Source organism: Marmota flaviventris, chromosome 3, assembly GCF_047511675.1.
Source record: "Marmota flaviventris isolate mMarFla1 chromosome 3, mMarFla1.hap1, whole genome shotgun sequence".
Lineage (NCBI taxonomy): Eukaryota > Metazoa > Chordata > Mammalia > Rodentia > Sciuridae > Marmota > Marmota flaviventris.
Window position 1 is genome coordinate 129,172,658 of NC_092500.1, and position 21,989 is coordinate 129,194,646.

The following is a 21,989-nucleotide window of genomic DNA, read 5'->3' on the forward strand; positions in this document are numbered from 1 at the left end:
AGAACTCAAATTACTAACATACGGGATGAAAAAGGCAATATCACAACAGATGCTACAGAAATACAGAAGACAATTAGAAATTATTTTGAAACCCTATATTCCAATAAAATAGAAGATAGTGAAGACATTGATAAATTTCTTAAGTCATATGATTTGCCCAGACTGAGTCAGGAGGATACACACAACTTGAACAGACCAATATCAATGGATGAAATAGAAGAAGCCATCAAAAGACTACCAAGCAAAAAAAGCCCAGGACCGGATGGATATACATCGGAGTTTTACAAAACCTTTAAAGAAGAATTAATATCAATACTTTTCAAGTTATTTCAGAAATAGAAAAAAAGGGAGCTCTTCCAAATTCATTCTATGAGGCCAACATCACCCTGATTCCGAAACCAGACAAAGACACTTCAAAGAAAGAAAACTACAGACCAATATCTCTAATGAATCTAGATGCAAAAATCCTCAATAAAATTCTGGCGAATCGGACACAAAAGCATATCAAAAAAATTGTACACCATGATCAAGTAGGATTCATCCCTGGGATGCAAGGCTGGTTCAATATATGGAAATCAATAAATGTTATTCCCCACATCAATAGACTTAAAGATAAGAATCATATGATCATCTCGATAGACGCAGAAAAAGCATTCGACAAAGTACAGCATCCCTTTATGTTCAAAACACTAGAAAAACTAGGGATAACAGGAACTTACCTCAACATTGTAAAAGCTATATGTGCTAAGCCTCAGGCTAGCATCATTCTAAATGGAGAAAAACTGAAGGCATTCCCTCTAAAATCTGGAACAATACAGGGATGCCCTCTATCACCACTTCTATTCAATATAGTTCTCAAAATACTGGCCAGAGCAATTAGACAGACGAAAGAAATTAAAGGCATAAAAATAGGAAAAGAAGAACTTAAATTATCACTATTTGTGAACGACATGATTCTATACATAGAAGACCCAAAAGGGTCTACAAAGAGACTACTAGAACTAATAAATGAATTCAGCAAAGAGGCAGGATATAAAATCAACACGCATAAATCAAAGGCATTCCTGTATATCAGCAACAAAACTTCTGAAATGGAAATGAGGAAAAACATCCCATTCACAATATCCTCAAAAAAAAAAAAATACTTGGGAATCAACCTAACAAAAGAGGTGAAAGATTTATACAATGAAAACTACAGAACCCTAAAGAGAGAAATAGAAGAAGATCTTAGAAGATGGAAAAATATACCCTGTTCATGGATAGGCAGAACTAACATCATCAAAATGGCGATATTACCCAAAGTTCTCTATAGGTTTAATGCAATGCCAATCAAAATCCCAATGGCATTTCTTGTAGAAATAGATAAAGCAATCATGAAATTCGTATGGAAAAATAAAAGACCCAGAATAGCAAAAGCAACTCTAAGCAGGAAGTGTGAATCAGGTGGTATAGCGATACCAGATTTCAAACTATACTACAGAGCAGTAGTAACAAAAACAGCATGGTACTGGTACCAAAACAGGCAGGTGGACCAATGGTACAGAATAGAGGAGACAGAGACCAATCCACAAAGTTACAACTATCTTATATTTGATAAAGGGGCTAAAAGCATGCAATGGAGGAAGGATAGCATCTTCAACAAATGGTGCTGGGAAAACTGGAAATCCATATGCAACAAAATGAAACTGAATACCCTTCTCTCGCCATGCACAAAAGTTAACTCAAAATGGATCAAGGAGCTTGATATCAGATCAGAGACTCTGTGTCTGATAGAAGAAAAAGTTGGTTCCGATCTACATATTGTGGGATCAGGCTTCAAATTCCTTAATAGGACACCCATAGCACAAGACTTAATAACAACAATCAACAAATGGGACTTACTTAAACTAAAAAAAGTTTTTTCTCAGCAAGAAAAAGAATAAGAGAGGTAAATAGGGAGCCTACATCCTGGGAACAATTTTTTACTCCTCACACTTCATATAGAGCCCTAATATCCAGAGTATACAAAGAACTCAAAAAATTAAACAATAAGATAACAAATAACCCAATCAACAAATGGGCCAAGGACCTGAACAGACACTTCTCAGAGGAGGACATACAATCAATCAACAAGTACATGAAAAAATGCTCACCATCTCTAGCAGTCAGAGAAATGCAAATCAAAACCACCCTAAGACACCATCTCACTCCAGTAAGATTGGCAGCCATTATGAAGTCAAACAACAACAAGTGCTGGCGAGGATGTGGGGAAAAGTGTACACTTGTACATTGCTGGTGGGACTGCAAATTGGTGCAGCCAATTTGGAAAGCAGTATGGAGATTCCTTGGAAAGCTGGGAATGGAACCACCATTTGACCCAGCTATTCCCCTTCTTTGACTATTCCCTAAAGACCTTAAAAGAGCGTACTATAGGGACACTGCTACAACAATGTTCATAGCAGCACAATTCACAATCGCTAGACTGTGGAACCAACCCAGATGCCCTTCAATAGATGAACGGATAAAAAAAAATGTGGCATTTATACACAATGGAGTACTACTCAGCACTAAAAAATGACAAAATCATGGCATTTGCAGGGAAATGGATGGCACTAGAGCAGATTATGCTAAGTGAAGCTAGCCATTCCCTAAAAAATAAATGCCAAATGTCATCTTTGATATAAGGAGAGCAACTAAGAACAGAGCAGGGACGAAGAGCATGAGAAGAAGATCACCATTAAACAGGGACTAGAGGGGGGAGGGAAAGGGAGAGAGAAGGGAATTGCATGGTAAAGGAAGGAGACCCTCATTGTTATACAAAATTACATATAAGAGGAAGTGAGGGGAAAGGGGAAAAAAAAAGAAGAGAGAGAAATGAATTACAGTAGATGGGGTAGAGAGAGAAGATGGGAGGGGAGGGCAGGGGAGGGGAGGGGGGATAGTAGAGGATAGGAAAAGCAGCAGAATACAACAGTCACTAGTATGGCAATATGTAAATCAGTGGATGTGTAACTGATGTGATTCTGCAATATGTATACGGGGTAAAAATGGGAGTTCATAATCCGCTTGAATCAAATGTATGAAATATGATATGTCAAGAGCTTTGTAATGTTTTGAACAACTAATAATAAAAAAAAAGAATTATTGTATGAGCCAGGTATCACACTCCTGGGTATATATTCAAAGGAAATTAAATCAGCATACCGAAGTGGTACTTAATAGCCCATATTTATTGTAGTACCATTAACAATTGCTGATATGGAATCAGCCTAAGTGCCCATCAACAAATGATTAGATAAGGAAAAAAGTATATATATACATATATATTTTATATATATGTATACACACACACAGACACACACACATACACACACACACAAACCCACTGGAGTATTTCATAGCCTAAGGAATGAAATCCTATAATTTGTAGCAAAATGAATGGGATTGGAGTACATCATGTTAAATGCAATAACCCAGACAAAGAACTAGTATTGAATGTTCTCTCTCATATGTAGAAACTAAGAAGACCAAAACAAAACAAAAAGCAGAATAAAACAAAACAAATACACGAATGTGCGCGAGCGCACACACACACACACACATTCACACACCCCAAAACAGAAGAAGAGGAGGAGGAAGAAGAAGAAAAAGATGACCTGAAGAGAAGAAAAGGGATTACTAGGGACTGGGAAGGGTTCCAGTGTAGGTGGGCTAATGTAGAAGAAGGGTGGATGGGCAAGACCAATGCTGCTATATACACATATGAAAATATCACATTGAATCCTATTACATACAATATGTACAATTAATATGTAAAAAAAGAAATGCAGGGGATTTTGTGTTTTGATTTATTGAATTTACTTATTCTAATAGTTTAGAAAATGGAGTTGTTGGGGGATATATACATACACATATGTATGTCATATATATAAAATTATATATAATGTATAGATAATTATGACATCTGCAAATAGAGAAAATTATACTTCTAACCTTCTGATGTGGATGCCTTTTATTTATTTTTCTTGACTAATTGCTCTGGTTAAGACTGCCAATACTATGTTGGACAGAAGTGGTAAGAGTGGGCGTCTTTTAGGGAAAAAATACTCCTGATCTTAGAGGGAAAGTTTTCAACTTTTCACCATTGTGTATGATATTAGTTATGGGTTTTTCGTATACAACCTTTATTATATTGAGGTGTACTTATCTTCTATCTCTACTTTTTAAAGAATTTTTATAGCGAAAGAATGTTGAATTTTGTGAAGTGCTTTATCTGCATCTATAGATAAGATCATGTGATTTTCCTCACTTATCCTTTTTATGAAGTTTTGTCCTTCTTTTAGATTTGTGTATGCAAAACAATTCATGTATCCCAGGGACAAATATAACCAGGTTATTGTTGTTGGATTCTATTTCCTAGCATTTTGTTGTGGACTTTTGCACCTGTATAGATTAGGGATATTGGCCTGTAGTTTTCTTTTCTTGTGATGTCTTTGTTTGGCTTTGGTTTCAGGGTGCTGCTGGCATTATTAAAAAGTTTGAAGTTTCTTCCTCTTCATTTTTTAAAGGAAATACTTTAGAAAGATTAGCATTTATTCTTCTTTATGTGTTTGGTAGAATCTGTCTAGGAGACCACCTGATCCTGGACTTTTCTTTTTTAGGTTGTTTTTGATTATTTACTTAATCTCCATATTACTTAGAGGGCTATTCAGATTTTCTATTTCTTTACAATTACTCTTGGTAAGATCCAGGTGTTTTTACTCTGCTAACTTCATCCATCCTCCCAGGTGTTTTTAATCAGTCTTTCATTCTTTTATAGTTCCAGGCTTTTTCTAATATGACCCAATTTTCTATCCTTCCACGTGTCTTGAAATTTAATTCTTTTAGACCTCAGAATCTATTATTAGCAAAATACCCAACATCCTTCTCCACGTTGCCTCTAACTCTACATTTCAAACATGGTTTCCAACTAAGAATTTGAATCCCTTTATATCTCTATTAAGAGGTGATCATTTTAAAAATTAAAACATAGTAATTGTACATATTTATGGGCTATGATGTGATAATTGTATGCACATATAAATGTGTAATGATAGATCCAGGCAATTAGTATTTCCCTTTCCTTAAACATTTTATCATTTCTTTGTGTTAGGAAATCAAACTTCCCTTTTGTAGTATTTTGTAAAATACATTGCTAAGAGTCAGCCAAGTATATGATGCATGGCATTTTTGGTTGAAAGGTGATGCCAGCTAGCCATTGAGATGATATGATTATGTTAAGATTTGCATTCATATGGATATTGGACTCCTGCTGTTCACCTTGGCCTGCTACGGGACTCCTGGAGAGTTCCCATTGGTTGGGGAAGTACAGTAGGAGGGAGTTCCAGGGGAGGAACTTCCTCTGGGGGTTCCGGGAGAACGCCGCGTGGGTGGATCGGCGATCTTCCCGGGGGCGTACAGAACATTGGCGGCAGTTTCAAAAAATAAAGTTTGTTCCTGCTTGAGTGGCTCGTGATTTTGTGCCTAGCCAGACTGCGGCATTTGGTGGCCCGTACGGGGAATGCCTGAAGCTTGGAGGTGAGTAAAATTGCTCGCCCCTGAGGGAAGGCGACAAAATGGGTGACCATTTCAAAAAACAATGTGTCCTTGTTTTGATTTATTTTGTTTTTTTTTCAAGCTGCCTATCCCTAGAATTTTCTCAGGCAAACTGGGAAAAATGGTTGGCTCAAGGTTTGAAGTTGTTGGGCCCTGAGAAAGAGAAAATTGATACAACTATTCTTTGTTCCGTTTTTGTTTCATTCTGTTTCGGTTTTGTTTTATGCTATCTTATTGGGTTGCATTACCTTTATAGTAGATTAGAAACTAGTAAAAAACAAACCGAAAAACTGTTAAGTAAATTGTTAGAGGTCCAGACTATGGTAGAAAACATGTTAGGTCAAGCAAAAGAGAAGGTCTCTCGAGCTAGTCAGACAGAGGAAAATTTGAAGAAAGAAAGCTTAGAGGAAAAACAACCATCAGGCGGGGAATTACAACAGGAGGCTGCTACTAACTCCGTTCTATCAAAAGAGGGCGTAATTCAACCAACAGCTCCATCTACAGCTGAGCGGCCCTCAACTCCCGTAGTTGATGGACAGAATCCTGAGGCAGGACCCCAAAGATTAGCATGCCCTGTACTTGAGCAGGCAGGAGGGCAAGAAATTCACCGTGCTTTAGATTTCAAAACAGTGAAGCAATTAAAGGAGGCTGTAACAACCTATGGGCCACAAGCACCCTTCACTGTGAGCATGGTCAAATCCATTACCAACTTAGACATGACGCCAGCAGATTGGGCTAACATGTGTCGATCTGTGCTAAATGGAGGACAATATTTGTTATGGAAGGTTGCCAATGAGGAATTTTGCATGGAGACAGCTAGGCAAAATGCAGCAGCCGGTTACCCTCAAAGAAATCTAGATATGTTATTAGGAAAAGGACCTTATGAGGGTCAACGACAACAAATTGAATATGATCCTGGCGTATACGCACAAATTGCTGTAGATGCGGTTAGGTCATGGAAAACTTTACAGGGGCATGGAGATTTACAAGGACAATTATCTAAGGTAATACAAGGAACTAATAAACCTTATGCTGAATTTGTAGATAGGCTTATTCAAACAGCTTCCAGAATATTTGGAGATACAGAACAGGCAGTGCCATTTATAAAACAACTGGCTTATGACCAAGCAAATTGTTGCTGCAGAGAGAGATTAGACCATGGAGACATGAAGATTTAAACACATATATTAAATTATGTAGAGACATTAATGAACAAGGGCAAGTCTTAGCAGCAGTACAACAGGCTTTAGATGCCAGGCCAAAAACATGCTATAATTGTGATCAAACAGGACATTTTAAAAGGAGTTGCCCCATAGGAGGAGGGTTTAACAAAGCTAGGTATCAAAGGAATAGAATACCGGGTATTTGCCCACGATGCTGTAGAGGGAAACATTGGGCTAATGAGTGCCGTTCTCAAACCACCATAGAGGGTATTCCGTTATCAAAAAACAGACAAGGACCAAGTGTTTACCCATGATATCGTGGAGAAAGGCATCAGGCTCCATTGCCAAAAAACGGACTGGAGGGCCCAATGCTCTGGGGCCCAAAACCACAAATATACGGGGCAATGGAGGAACCCAGCAGCACCATCAAGGTAGTGCCCAGGATGCATTATCCATTAAATCCCTCATCAGACAAGCTAGAGGGAGCACAGGGTTGGACATCTGCACCTCTGCCAGAGCAGTACTAACTCCAGAGATGGGAGTTCAAATCATTCCCAAAGGAGTAAAAGGACCTCTTCCCCAAGGAACAGTAGGCTTATTATTGGGACGCAGTTCTTCAACACTAAAAGGACTTATGATAAGTCCTGGGGTAATTGATCCCGATTATGAGGGTGAAATAAAAATTATAGCTAGTTCTCCAAGAGGTATATCAGTAATTTCACCAGGAGATAGAATAGCACAGTTATTAATAATACCCAGCCTGCATGATAAATTTTCCAGTCGTACTGTAGAAAGAGGTTCCAAGGGATTAGGCTCCACAGGTGTAGATTGGGCTATGCTGTCTTTAAATTTAGATTCTCGCCCCATGCTAAAACTAAATATTCAAGGACATGACTTTAATGGGCTACTGGACACAGGTGCTGACCTTAGCATCATATCTTGTCAAGAATGACCAAAACATTGGCCATTACAACAAGCCACTCAAATGCTTCGAGGACTAGGAGTGGCAACTAAGCCCCATAGAAGTGCAATGGTATTAGATTGGAAGGATCCTGAAGGATGTGAAGCCCTATGTATTGGATCATCTTCCTATAAATTTATGGGGACGAGATGTCCTAGATCAATTAGGTTTGACATTAACAAATAACATCAATCCTAACACACCCACTACTAGGGCTAGACAAGGCTTTAGGAAAGAAAAAAGATTAAGAGAACAAGAACAAGGTATGATAGCACCAATTCAAATAGATCAAGAAATAAATAGACATGGATTGGGTTTTCAGAAAGGGCCACTGAAACAATCAAAATTACTTGGAAATCAGAAAGACCAGTGTGGGTTCCTCAGTGGCCCCGACTAAAGAAAAGATACAAGTAGCCCATGACCTGATCAAACAACAATTAGCAGAGGGACATATACAACCTTCCGTATCTCCCCATAATACTCCCATTTTTGTCATTAAAAAGAAATCCTGTAAATGGAGATTATTGCAAGATTTAAGAGCCATTAATAATGAGATGGTTATTATGGGACCTGCTCAATCAGGGATTCCCCAATTGTCTGCTTTACCAAAAACCTGGTATGTTTTAGCTATAGATATTAAAGATTTTTTTTTTCAATTCCAATTCATCCCAAGGATAGTCCACATTTTGCATTTACTATCCCTGCACTAAATCATGAAGGTCCTGATCAGAGATATGAATGAAAAGTACTCCCTCAAGGGATGGCTAATAGTCCAACTATGTGTCAAATTTATGTTAACAAAGCAATCCAGCCACTTAGAAATCAAAATCCTGAACTACAAATATTTCACTATATGGATGATGTGTTATTGGCACATAAAGATAAAAACACATTGCTAGAATGTTATGCCACACTTACAAATTTATTAAAAAATTATAATCTAGAGATAGCAATAGATAAAGTACAATTAAATCTTCCAATTAATTATTTAGGAGTTCTATTATCCTCAACCATGGTCTGTCCACCAAAAATTCAAATACGAGTAGATCAACTCAAATCACTTAACGACTTTCAAAAGTTATTGGGAGACATAAATTGGATAAGGCCTTATCTAGGCATACCAACAGGAGAGTTGGGACCTTTATTTGATATTCTAAAAGGTCCATCAGATCCAAATTCACCCCGCATGTTGACGCCTGAAGCAAGAAAGGCATTAAAAATCATTGAAACATATATGGAAAATATGCATTTGGATAGAATTGATATGTTTGCCTTTATTATTTATTGTACTGCCAACAAAAAATATTCCTACAGGAGTATTTTGGCAAGAAGGTCCATTATTATGGATACATTTATCTTATTCTCCTAACACTATTCTTACTAGATATCCTGAGGCTGTAGGACAATTAATACTCAAAGGAATAAAAGCGGCAAAGGGAGTGTTTGGGATTTCTCCCAATAAAATTATTACTCCATATACTATGGATCAAATTGATGAGTTAGCTAATGAGTTAAATACTTGGGCAATAATCATGTGTAAGTCTAATGTTTCATTTGATAATCACTTACCATCTAATCCTTTGTTGTCTTTTTGGTCTAAGCATCCTGTAGTTTTTCCAAAGATGACAAGAAAAACCCCTATCATGAATGCTCCAAATATATTCACTGATGGGTCAAATAATGGTACAGCAGCAGTTAACCCTGATCAAACTTTTATATTTTTAGTACCCAATCAGCTCAAAAGGTAGAGCTTAATGCAGTATTACAAGCTTTTATGATGTTTAAAGATTCTGTATTTAATTTATTTTCTGATAGTCATATGTAGTTAATGCTATAGTATCCCTTGAAGATGCTGGTAGGATTTCCCCTTCTTCTACTGTTTTCTCTTTGTTTTCCACTATACAAAGTCTAATCTGGGACAGAAAAGATCCATTCTTTATAGGACATATCAGGGCACATACAGGATTGCCTGGAGCCCTTAGTTTGGGCAATGAATTAGCAGATAAATCTACACATGACATACATATTTTCTCCACAATAGAAGAAGCTATAAATTTTCATAAAAGGTTCCATGTCAATGCTAATACTTTACAAAAGCGTTTTAAAATAACTAAAGAACAAGCCCGACATATAATAAAACAATGTCAAAATTGTGTGACATTTTTATCACAAGTTAATCTTGGAGTCAATCCTAGAGGACTGATACTAACCATATTTGGCAGATGGACATCACACACTTGCCAGAATTTGGAAAATTAAAATATTTGCATGTTACAGTTGATACTTCTTCTGGATTTTTGATGGGCTTCCTTCATGCTGGAGAAAAAACTAAAGATGTTATAGCTCATTGCTTACAAAATTTTGCCACTGTGGGCGTTCCAAAACAGTTAAAAACAGATAATGGTCCTGGTTATGCTTCTACCTCTTTTAAACAATTTTGCTCATCATTTGGCATTACTCACATAACAGGAATTCCATACAATCCACAAGGACAAGGCATAGTTGAAAAAGCTCATCAAACTATTAAAATGTACTTATTAAAACAAAAGGAGGGAATTGGAAAGGGGTATATATCCCCCAAAGATAAACTTAAAATAACCCTTTTTACTCTAAACTTTTTAAATTTGGATTCATCAGGGCTTAGTGCTGCGGAAAGACATTTGTATCCAAAAAATGTACATAAACCTAAGGTACTTTGGAAGGATATTCTAACAGGACAATGGAAAGGTCCTGACCCAGTGATTGTCTGGAGTCGGGGTTCTGTTTGTGTTTTTCCACAGGGAGAACAGCAGCCGATTTCGATTCCAGAGAGATTATCCAAAACAATTTGTACAGACCAAAAGGAAGATAATTTGACTCAAATCCATAACAGCTGATATCCAGAACTCCAGCTTGGCTATTCTTACATCTGCAACAGTGATTAACCAGGATGCTTTTTTCAATATCTATTTTATTATTGCTTTTTCCCACATCATAAAGTTCTATTTTATTTTTGAGCTCATACAGACCTAGGTTAATGTTTTTCTGATCAGTTTTATTTTTTGACTGTGGAGTTTTTAAACATTGCAATGGAGATTTCACCTAGGTAAAGCTACAAGGCCTTTACTATTGTCTTATGTGTTCTATGTTATGTGTGCACACTTCTGTCTTGTGTTGTATGTCTGTATGTGTGTATGTCCATATATCATATAAGAGGAGCGCTCATGAATATGGATCCGAATTTTTTTTTATTATTCACGTGATTTTAATAGTTTAATTTAATTTGGGTAAACAGCTGTTGAGGATTGTTTTAATATATGAACAAATAGGAGGTTAACAGATCTGTTTGTTTACTTTCACCTTTTCTTTTCATTATATTTAATAATTCTGTTCAGGATAATGTAAATTGTTCTAAAAATTGTTTTCTTAGTACCTGTTGAAATGTTACATATTTTTTTAGCATCATTGTCAGAATTCCTATTTTCATCCCAGTGCCAGTGAAGACAAAGATGAAACCAAACTACAACTTCTTCGAGAGTTATCACAACAAACTGTATAAACTGATACATCAATGATTAATAACTCAAGAAGTAATGCTCAATCAATGAGTCAATTTATTTTGGGAGGATATGGACATATTGATAGATTCCTCTGCTTTGAACTGCTTACAGAACTTGCCTGGACTATGTATCACTTGTATGCATTGTGATCTATCTGTTGATGCAGCAAATTATGGTAGTGCTGGCGTATCTTTGCTGATGTGTCACCAGTGATGCAATTTTTCCTAGGAGCCGTCATTTGACTTGGTGTCATGGCATTTCTGTATCCTCCTCCCTTTTACTAGTGATGGTCTAATTTTGGGGGCCAACAGAGGTGAGGCAAAGAACCTCACCCCCCCCCCCCCCACTGGTGCATAGGCCTATCCACAAGTATGGCTATATGCTGGACCGGTAGTCAGTGACGGGTATGATCCAATTGCAGTGGTATCAACCTAAGACAGGAGGCTGACGCCTAGAGGTCAGTTTTCCGATGACGGGTAAGAACCATATGTTGAATTGGACAAACCTAACAGGCACGGTCCGTAGCCACATTGCTTGTTGCTTAATTAAACAGAAGGGAGGAGATGCTAAGAGTCAGCCAAGTATATGATGCATGGCATTTTTGGTTGAAAGGTGACGCCAGCTAGCCATTGAGATGATATGATTATGTTAAGATTTGCATTCATATGGATATTGGACTCCTGCTGTTTACCTCAGCCTGCTACAGGACTCCTGGAGAGTTCCCATTGGTTGGGGAAATACAGTAGGAGGGAGTTCCAGGGGAGGAACTTCCTCTGGGGGTTCCGGGAGAACGCCACGTGGGTGGATCGACGATCTTCCCGGGGGCGTACAGAACATTGGCAGCAGTTTCAAAAAATAAAGTTTGTTCCTGCTTGAGTGGCTCGTGATTTTGTGCCTACCCAGACTGCGGCAATATATAATAAATTGTTATGAACTATAGCTACCCTACTATGCTATGAAACATTGGAACTTATTATTTCTATCTGATTATGCAACCTCCTTGGAATTTTGATAGGCATTGCCCTGAATCTGTAAATTGCTTAGGGTGTGAAAGCTTGTGATATTGAACATTTTTCATATACTTATTGGTCATTTGTATTTTTCTTTTGAAAAATGTCTATTTAGACATATTCAAATATTATGAATTTGCAACTGTTGGTCTGTTCTCTTAGTTTTTCAAATGTGATTCCAATGTCCACAGATGAGTTGTGTTTCCCAGCATTGTGTTATTTGCAAACTGATAAGCAGTCTTTTTTGTGTGTTCAGTTACTGACAGACACGTAGAACTAAAAAAACTACTAAGAAACTGTAGTTTTCTAATGAAGAACGTTTGCCATATTTAAATTTATTTATTGACATTATAGGTACAGTAATTCAATTGTGTATTAAACTACAAATTCACTAACAAATATATTATTTGAATTTTTATAATAAGTTTTGCATGATGATGTAATGAGTTCATTAGATTATTTGTCAACCTTGTGTAAGACAATTGCTATATCTTCATCCTAGGTGACTAGGAATTAATTCCTTTCATCTATATATCCACATCATTTATTGAGCACACACAATTATAACAATTATTGTTAACAATAATAACACACTAAGTTCAAGGCAAATAACTTCCTCAAAATGAAATGAGGTTTTTTCTTTTTGAATTTATGTGGTTGCAAAATACTGGCAATACACAAAGCATTGATATCAACTTGAACAAATATAACATTCAGGGAGGGAGGGAGCAACTAAGGGAGCAGTTTCTCACAGCAAACTAAACAATTTCAATTGCAAGGATATTGAACTTTTTTTCAAAACATAGAAACTTAACATTTTTTTTTTATGAACTGAGTATAATATTGATGTCCAAACTTGGTAAAGATAATATGAATGAGACTATTCTTACGAATGTTGATAAATACTTAAAATGAAAAGTTAGTAAACATAAGCCAGTATCACATTAAAGAATTAATCATTTTTACAACATGACCAAGCTGTTACAAAATAACCAGTAATATAATAATAATCAATGGATATAGTTCTATAACTATATACAGTATTTAATATATATAATTGTACATATGTGTATATTATCTTCTTCTAAAAGTAAGTAACAATAGTTAATAAGAAAACATTCTTCATAAGTCAGAAGTAATACATATATCTATCTTCATTAGTCTTTAAAATTGTACTGGAAGTTTCAGACAAACCCCCAAAATAAAGAGATAATAACTATCATGCTAAGTGAAATAGATAATAGCTAACATGCTGTCATGAAATAAATAGTAACTATCATGCTAAGTGAAATAAGCCAGTCCCCAAAAGTCAAAGGCTGAATGTTCTCTTTGATATGTGGATGCTAACACACAATAAGTGGGGAAGGGAAGAATAGAAGGTCATTGGATTAGACAAAGGGGAATGAAGGGAAGGGAGGCATGTTGGGAATAGAAAAGACAGTAGGATGAATTGAACATAACTTTCCTATGTTTATATATGAATACATGACCAGTGAAATTCCACATCATATATAATCGCAAGAATGGGATCCTAATTAGAATAAGTTATACTCTATGAATATGTAATATGTCAAAATACACTCTACTGTCATGTATATCTAAAAAGAACAAATAAAAAGAAGAAGAAAAAGGAAAGGCAGAATTATCATATGCAAATTATCATCAGAATGCAAAAATTATCATAATTTGCATATTATTTGATTTAAAAATAAAATACAAGAAAATCAACAAAGAAATGCCTAAGGACTATGGGAGAATTCAGTATGCTATCTGGACATAAAATTAATATGCAACAATATTTATCAATACATCAAAATATCTATTAAGACTACTATTGCAAAAGTCATTTGACTCAGCAATTATATTTCTAGGAAGGCAATCTTTACACATGCTTGCACACTGATGAAATGGTGCATGCATTCAAGGTTATTCTTTGCAATGTTGTTTGTAGTGGTAAAATATTGGAAGCAGCCCAAATTTACATCAATAGGGAACTAGTTAATGAATTATGGAATATCTATACAATGTAATGTTGTGAAGCTGTGTCATTAAAAAATGAAAATTTCTATGTACTAATAAGGAAATATGTATAGGATGTATTATGAAGTACAAATAAGAAGAGTGTATTTATGTTACTTTTTATGCTAAGGGGAGGATAAGAATCAATAACCATGTCTGCCTGGGTGTAAATTGAGAAAAATTGAATGATTACCTAAAACACTAAACATAAGTTATGTAAAAGGGAAGGAGATGGGAATTGGGCAAATAAGAGACAAAAATGAGAGGATGACATCAGTATAATTTTTTACATCCTAGTTTTTGAACCATATGGATTCTACATTGGTTGAGTCCTGAAAATTATTGTTAACAATATATCTGAAAATTTTCTTTAACTGGACAAATTATAAATCTGCAATGAAAACAGAACCATCTGTGCAGAAACATAATCCAATGCCACTTTATATAAACAATTTGCTCATTTCACAATTTATGTATTACCTACATATGAGGTGCTCTGTGATTTCTGAGAAAAGAAAGCCCTATGAGAACTTAAAATCTGTTAAGAGGCAGATGCGTAAATAAATGCTAGCACCACTCTGTAGTAAGTGCCTTGAAAGAGTTAAATGTGGAGTATTAGGGGAGGGGACAGGGGACACCTAAATCGAACAGGATAGGAAGTTCCTGGGGGATAATATCTGTGGGTGTGAACCAAAAGGAAAAATATGGTTCAGAGTATGGTATGGGAAGAAGAGAAAACACATGGAAATGTGATAAAGTCTGGATTTATTGATGCATGACACACAATCAAGAACATATGTGAGTGGGAAGTAAGTGGAAATAGTAACAGAGAAGGAGACAGTGGCCAGAACACAAGGGCCTGGGGCAAAGCTAAATGCCATCAATAAAAGATCCTAAAACAGGGAGGTGAGGTTGTCAGTTTTGTGCTTCAGTACTGTTATGTAGGCAGCAATGTGGAATACAGATTAGTGGTTATCCAGAAAAGAGGCAGACATTGTCACTAAAAAGATATTGGCATAATATAAAAACAAAACAAAACAAAGCCTCCATTAATAAGTCTCTATTAATGAGAAGATGAATGAGAGATAGGTTAAAGAATCTGAATGACAGGATTTGTAAGTATTAGGTGAGGTGTAGAACATTATTATCACTAATTATTTCTGTATATGTTCATTGAGAACACACTATTGAAGACTGAGTGTAGAACAAAACGAGAGAAGGGGTAGCAGGTCACTTGCAGCCTGCATTTTTACTGATAACAAACATTTATGTATATAGACAAAAGATATTGATAAATACCATTGAAGATTAGAGTACATGAAAGCAAATGACTGACTTTGTTAGTGATTTCTGAGAGAATTGTATTTAGGATGAGATCTGAATGACAAGAGGAAACTTAAAATAATGGGGAATATCATTCAAGCAAACATAAGAGCTAGTAAATCTAGGATGAAGAACTAGCCTGGCATATTCTAAAAATGGTAAGCAGGCTAACATTTTAGAAATCTAAGAACAATACAAGGAGTTACAAAGAATTTGGAATTTCTTTTGACATTCAATATGAAGCTAAGATTTTTTTTTAGAGAGAGAGAATTTATATATATATATATATATATATATATATATATATATATATATATATATATAGTTTTCGGTGGACACAACATCTTTATTTTATTTTTATGTGGTGCTGAGGATCGAACCCAGCGCCCCGCGCATGCCAGGTGAGTGGGCTACTGCTTGAGCCACATCCCCAGCCCAAAGCTAAGATTTTAAGCAGAAGGCTGATATGATCAGATTTATGTTTTAAAAATATTATTTTAATTATTGAAAAAATTAATTGCAGGGGGAAATAACAGAAGCTTGAAGATTTATTAGATGGCTAAAATAATATTACAGGGAATATATCAGTGGTAAAGACAAAAATGGAGGTAAATGTATTTAGACTATGTTTTGTAGGTATAACACACAAAGCATACTGGTAGACTGCATTTTGGTATGAAAGACAGGACTCAAAGATTTGATTTTGAGCAATTTGAATAAAATGTGTGTTAGGATGGCCTTAGGCCTGAGCCTAATCAACTCCATTTTAAAAACTCCAGTTTGAAACCAGCAGTTTCACCAGGCATACCCATAGAGCCCTCTAGTATGGCCACAAACAAGTTACTTCCCCTCACCCTGATAAACAGAGTGAAGCCACTGGCTGGTTGTCCTCACCTGATAAGAAGAAAAGGTGAGAAGATCAGGGTGGAGACCACCAGATGTTTCTGACCCCAGGGTAAATTATGTCACTGAGAAATCCGGTGGTAGCTGATAAGGATTGAAAGGGGGATCAAAAGCCCCCAAATTTAGTATAAATAATAGAGCAAATGAACAGGGATTCAGCCAGCCAAAACAAGGATGCACTCAGAGAGCCTGATGAGGACCTGATATCCCATCACTTGTCATCATTTCCAGAGCCTCTGCATGATCCTCACCACTCTCAATCTCTACCGCCTCGTCTAGACCTTGGTGAGAGCCCTACTTCTCCCTATGACCCTCTCCTCAACTGGTCATCCACTCCACACCAGGAAAAGCCTTCCTTGGTTCCGACCTGGTCACCGCAGTCTGAGTGAGTGTGCATCTGCTGGACATAAAGCCTAAGGATTAAGACTTTTGAACTTAGCCTGCAGAGGAAATGTCTGTCATTAGCCTATCATGGTTAACTGTGTTTTGCAGTGCTTAGAATTAATCTAGAATTGTTTGCTGTGAATTAATTAATCTAGAATTGTTTTCTGTGAATTGATTATGTCTATTGCAGTGCCTAGCATTAAGAACTGTCATTTTCTTGATTAAGAGCCTATAGAGTGAAACTGTATTGAGTAATTTGAGTGAATAAAGCATTAAAAGGGGCAGAAACTCGTGGGCATTCTTTATTTCTCCCCTCGACTGCATACGTCACAGTTTTGCCCCCTTGGACAATGTGTTAATAAAAATTCATGTGAGGAAGAGTTAGAGGAGGAGAGTTTAGTGGGGAGAGATTCAAGAGTTAGAGCTCTGTTTGGGACATGTTAAATGTAGGCTGCCTACTGGATATCCAAATGGAGAGGTCAAAAAGGTATGGGATATTGTATGTAAATCTGGAGTTCTATAGCCCAAGAGTGTGGTGATACTGAAGTAGAGATGAGACTGTTCCAGAGAGGGAATGAGCAACTTCAATGACAATTACTAGGAAGTTGGATAAGAAAGATTAAAAATATTTAATGGAGGTTCCTTTTTGGTAATAAACCAAATAATCTCTAACTCAGTCTTTACTGATCTACTACAGGATTAAATCTAGTGAGAGAATCAGGTGTAAAGAAAATTCCTCAATAAACAGATAAATCATTACAAATGTTATGATGGAAAGGACTGCATGTTAGAAGCAGGGGAGTTGAGGCTACTTCAATTGGAGATCAGAAAAAGACCTTCTTAGGAACTGATTTTTGAGCTGATTTCTGAAATAAAAGTGCTAGTCAAGACAAGGTTTTAAAAAAAAGATTTCCAAATAGATGTGTTGTTACCTGTAAAAGATAAAAGGGCAAAAAAATCTTGGTGCATTTAAGGATGTGAAAGAAAACCAGTGTGAATGGAGGAGAGTGAACAAGGAAGATGGGATATGAGTTTGAAGAGGTAGGAAGATCTGAGTCATGCAAGGACATTGGATATGATTCCAAGTATGAAGAGAAGCTGCAGAAAAGCTGTGAAGCAAAAGGGTGATGTAATCTTATAGACATTAAAGAAAACATAATTTCATTATGTTGAATGCTATGTAGTGAATGGATTTAGGAGATAATGTGTTTTAGTTATCTGTTTTTTTTTTTCACTGTGTCCACAACTTGACAAGAATAAAGTAGAGGAGGAAAAGTTTATTTGGGGCTCATAGTTTCAGAAGTCTCAGTCCATGGATGACTGATTCCACAGTTGCAGAACGTCATAGTGGAAGGACATGCATAGGAAAGCAGCTGAGAATGTGGCAACAAGGAAGCAGAGAGAGAACCAGGGACAAAATATATACCCCAAAGGCACATTCCAGTGACCTACCTACTCCAGCCACACCCTATCTGCCTATAGTTACCACCCAGTTAAATCATATCAGTGGGTTAATCCACTGATAAGGTTACAACTCTCATAATCTAATCATTTCATCTTTAAATGTTCTTGCATGGCTCACACATGAGCTTTTGGAGGATACCACATATCCAAGTTATAACAGAATGAAAAGAAGCAAGAAAGTCAGAAAGAAGGTTCTTGCATTGGTAGAAGATAATGGATTAGGATTTAGAATGAAGATGAAGAGAGTGAATTAAACTGATAAGATAGAACTATTGGGACTGGGGCTGTAGCTCAGTGGTAGAGCACTTGCCTAGCACATGTGAGGCACTAGGTTTTATTCTCAGCACCATATAAAAATACATAAATAAAATAAAGGTATTGTGTCCACCTACAACTAAAAAAAATTTAAAAAATAGATAACACTATTACCAAGATAGTTCATATAGGCAAGAAAAAGTCAGAAGGTTTGAACAAGAGTTTGATGTGTTTATAAAACATAAAACTGTAATGTCCAGAAGGCATTTGTATCTTTAGAAGAACATCCTGGAGGTGATGCTGTGTTCTTATCATATCTTATATGCATTTTATTGGCCTAGGTTGCAGGTGGGGTTGCACAACCAGTTGGCATGCAGCTCCCGTAGGTGAGGCAAGTTTTCTGGCAAGTCTGGGTATGGGGTCCCTGGCTGTGGGTGTGGGGTGCTTGTCGGTTTCTGAGATTATACATGGGTGGAGCCACCTGGAAGACCCAGGTGAATGGCAATAGTGGGATAAGGTTCTATCAGTGTCAGAGGGTCCCAGGGGGCTGCACTGTGCCAGTGTGCTCAGTTTGGAGCACCTGTCAGTGTGTGACACCTGCACTGGTGACTTCATGGGGGCATATAGGGACCAACATGGATGGGCTGCCTAGCTGCTTTGTGGGACTGAGGGTAAATGGGCAGGGCAAAGTGTTGGCTTCTCAGGACTCCATGGGTTGAACTTCTGAAAAGCAGCTTCCCAACTGCTTCTGGGGGCCACACTCCTGTAGTAGGTAAGACCTTTCTGGGGGACCTTTGTTGACTACTACTTAGGAAAGTCTGTTTGTTTTCTGGGGTCATGGATAAGTGAATAGGGCTATTCCTCTGTTTCCCTGGACCTCTGTGGACTGAGCTGTCTGGAATGGCTGCCTGGCTATGTTCTGCAGATGTGTGTGAATCATGCCACCTGGCTGCTTCCCATGAGACTTGACAGGCTGAGTTACTTAGGATTGGTTACCTGGTTGTTTCCCAGGGTCAAAGGAGCAAGGGTAGAGCCCTCAGCTGCATTTGGGCAGTAAGAGGGTGTGCAAAACTGCTTGATTGATTTCTAGAGGCCTCTGCAGGCCAAGCTTCTCAGGGGTGAGTAGCACAATTTCTTGCTTGGCAATGGGAAGGCAAGTAAAAACTCCTGGCTGGTTTATAGAGCCGGGTTGGTAGAGCTGCTGGAGGGAGCTGCCTGATTGTTTCTCAGTACCCTGGGTGGGCTGGGTTTCAAGACTGACTGTGCAGTGAGAGCCTGGGTGGGGAAGGGGACACAGGGGCTGGACTTTTTCTTTGGGGCAATAGTAGTGTAGTAACCCCACAGCTCCTCAGCTCAGCAAGCTGGGCTCTATGTCTTGTGAAGGCCATAGGGTTCTCTATGAGTAGATACCTCAGAGGTTTGTGGCATGAGTGGGGAAACTAGGGCCTTCATGATTATCCTTTCTCTGTCAAGTGAAGTATGTCTTAATTCAGCATTGATCTTGAAAGACAGAATGGCAGGTGAGGTGTGCTTAGTTTCTATCTTTATAAATTCATCCTATATCTCGGAGTTTTACAACACCTAGTCCTGTGCGCACTTTCCTGCCCCATTCCCAGGTGAGAGGAGTTTTCTTCTTTGCTCTGCTGCCTGAGGTTGAAAAAGGGGTATGGGAGGCAGTTTCTTGGCCACCTGGCTAACAAGGTTCCAGAGGTTCAGTATGGGTACTGGCCTAGGGTCAGGGACCATGCAGTTCTGATCAGCTCAGGGTTTCCTTTTGTTTGGCTTGGTTCTAGGTTTGAAATCTAGAATCTGAGTTATCTCCCTGTACTCTATTGCTTGGAGTTGGGAGTGGGGTGATTTGGGCAACTCCTTCCTTCTTGCCTTCTTCAATGCATCATTTTTTATTATTACACTAAAAACATACAAAAAGTCTCTCAACTGGCTTCCTCAGCTAGAGTAAAGGTAAACTGGTGTGCAAAGACCTATTCCCACTGTGTCTCTAAGGGGGAGATGATGATGGAAGTTCTTACTCAGCTGCCATCTTGCCCCACTTTCCTGTGATCCCATTTTAAAATCTTTCATTTTGAATACATTTAGTTTAGTTTTATAAAATACAATTCTAAGGTTCATTTTAAATAGTCCAGGTATTTGATATATAATGTTTTTGTTGTTCAATTCTGTATAGTTGTAACTTTCATTGTTATTTACTCATAATTTTCTGTCTATAGTGGAGTTTCAAAATTAGAGAGAAATAAGATTATAAAAATAGAATAATGTATCCAGATGTACCTATAATACTATAACAGTAAAATGAACCTAGAATACCAGCCCCAATATCTGTTAACCATGTACAATTTTGCCTGCCCGTATTCCTACTTATGTGTTCCCATCACTTTATCTCTCCTATTGCCATTTTTGAAATAAGATTCACAAATATTTCAGTACATACCTCTAAAAGATAAGGGTCTTTAAACAAAAAATAATATAATCAAACATAAACGTGGCTTGGTCATATAACTTGCTTTAGCAAAATACATACAAAACTGAAATATACCTCATTTAAGCAGAAGCTTTATGAGGTATTGTTTGATTCAGCTATTTCTCTTTTCAAGACAGTAGTACATCTTCATAAACAATATTTTTTTGAGAAAGTCTGATGTTATCCTCATTTCTTAATGAGAAAATGGAGAGGTTAAAATGAGAGGTTAGATAACTGTTCTAGTGATTTAGTTGGGGAGGCAGGCTAGAGTCAGAATTCAATCCCAGGAAGTCTGGCTCCTATGTCTATAGACTCTGACAGCTGTACATTATTGCCTCTTTCCAAAATGTTCTCTAATTACTTCAATCATTTTCGTGTCTCTTCAAGCCTATTTTTGATGCTTTTGCTTAGGAATTCCCTCTCAAGAAAAAAATTATGTAATCCTAATTTATTTATTTATTATTATTATTTTAAATATTTTTTAGTTGTTGATAGACCTTTATTTTATTTATTTGTATGTGGTGCTGAGAATTGAACCCAGTGCCTCACGCATGGTAGGCAAGCGCTCTACCACTGAGCCACAACCCCAGCCCCCCTAATTTATTTTTTATTTGTTTATTTTTAATGGATTTTATTTTTTAAATACATGACGGTGGAATGCATTACAATTCTTATTACACACATAGAGTACAATTTTTCATATCTCTGTATCTAAAGTATGTTCACACCAATTCATGTCTTCATACATGTACTTTCGATAATGATGTCCATCACATTCCACCATCATTACTAACCTCATGCCCACTCCCTTCCCATCCTTCTGCCCTATCTAGAGTTCCTCCCATGCTCCCCCTCCCTACCCCACTTTTCCCTTTATTTCCCAAGTGAAGGCTTCCTAGATTAATGAACAACTTT

The 21,989-nt window shown here is 37.1% G+C and overlaps 1 protein-coding gene across 1 annotated transcript in view; it reads right to left on the reverse strand.

The window, feature by feature from the left end:
- Window positions 1-21,989, reverse strand: part of LOC114078854 (pregnancy zone protein-like) — a 70,909-nt gene that overhangs the window by 3,834 nt on the left and 45,086 nt on the right. The gene's annotated exons all lie outside the window — the stretch shown is intronic.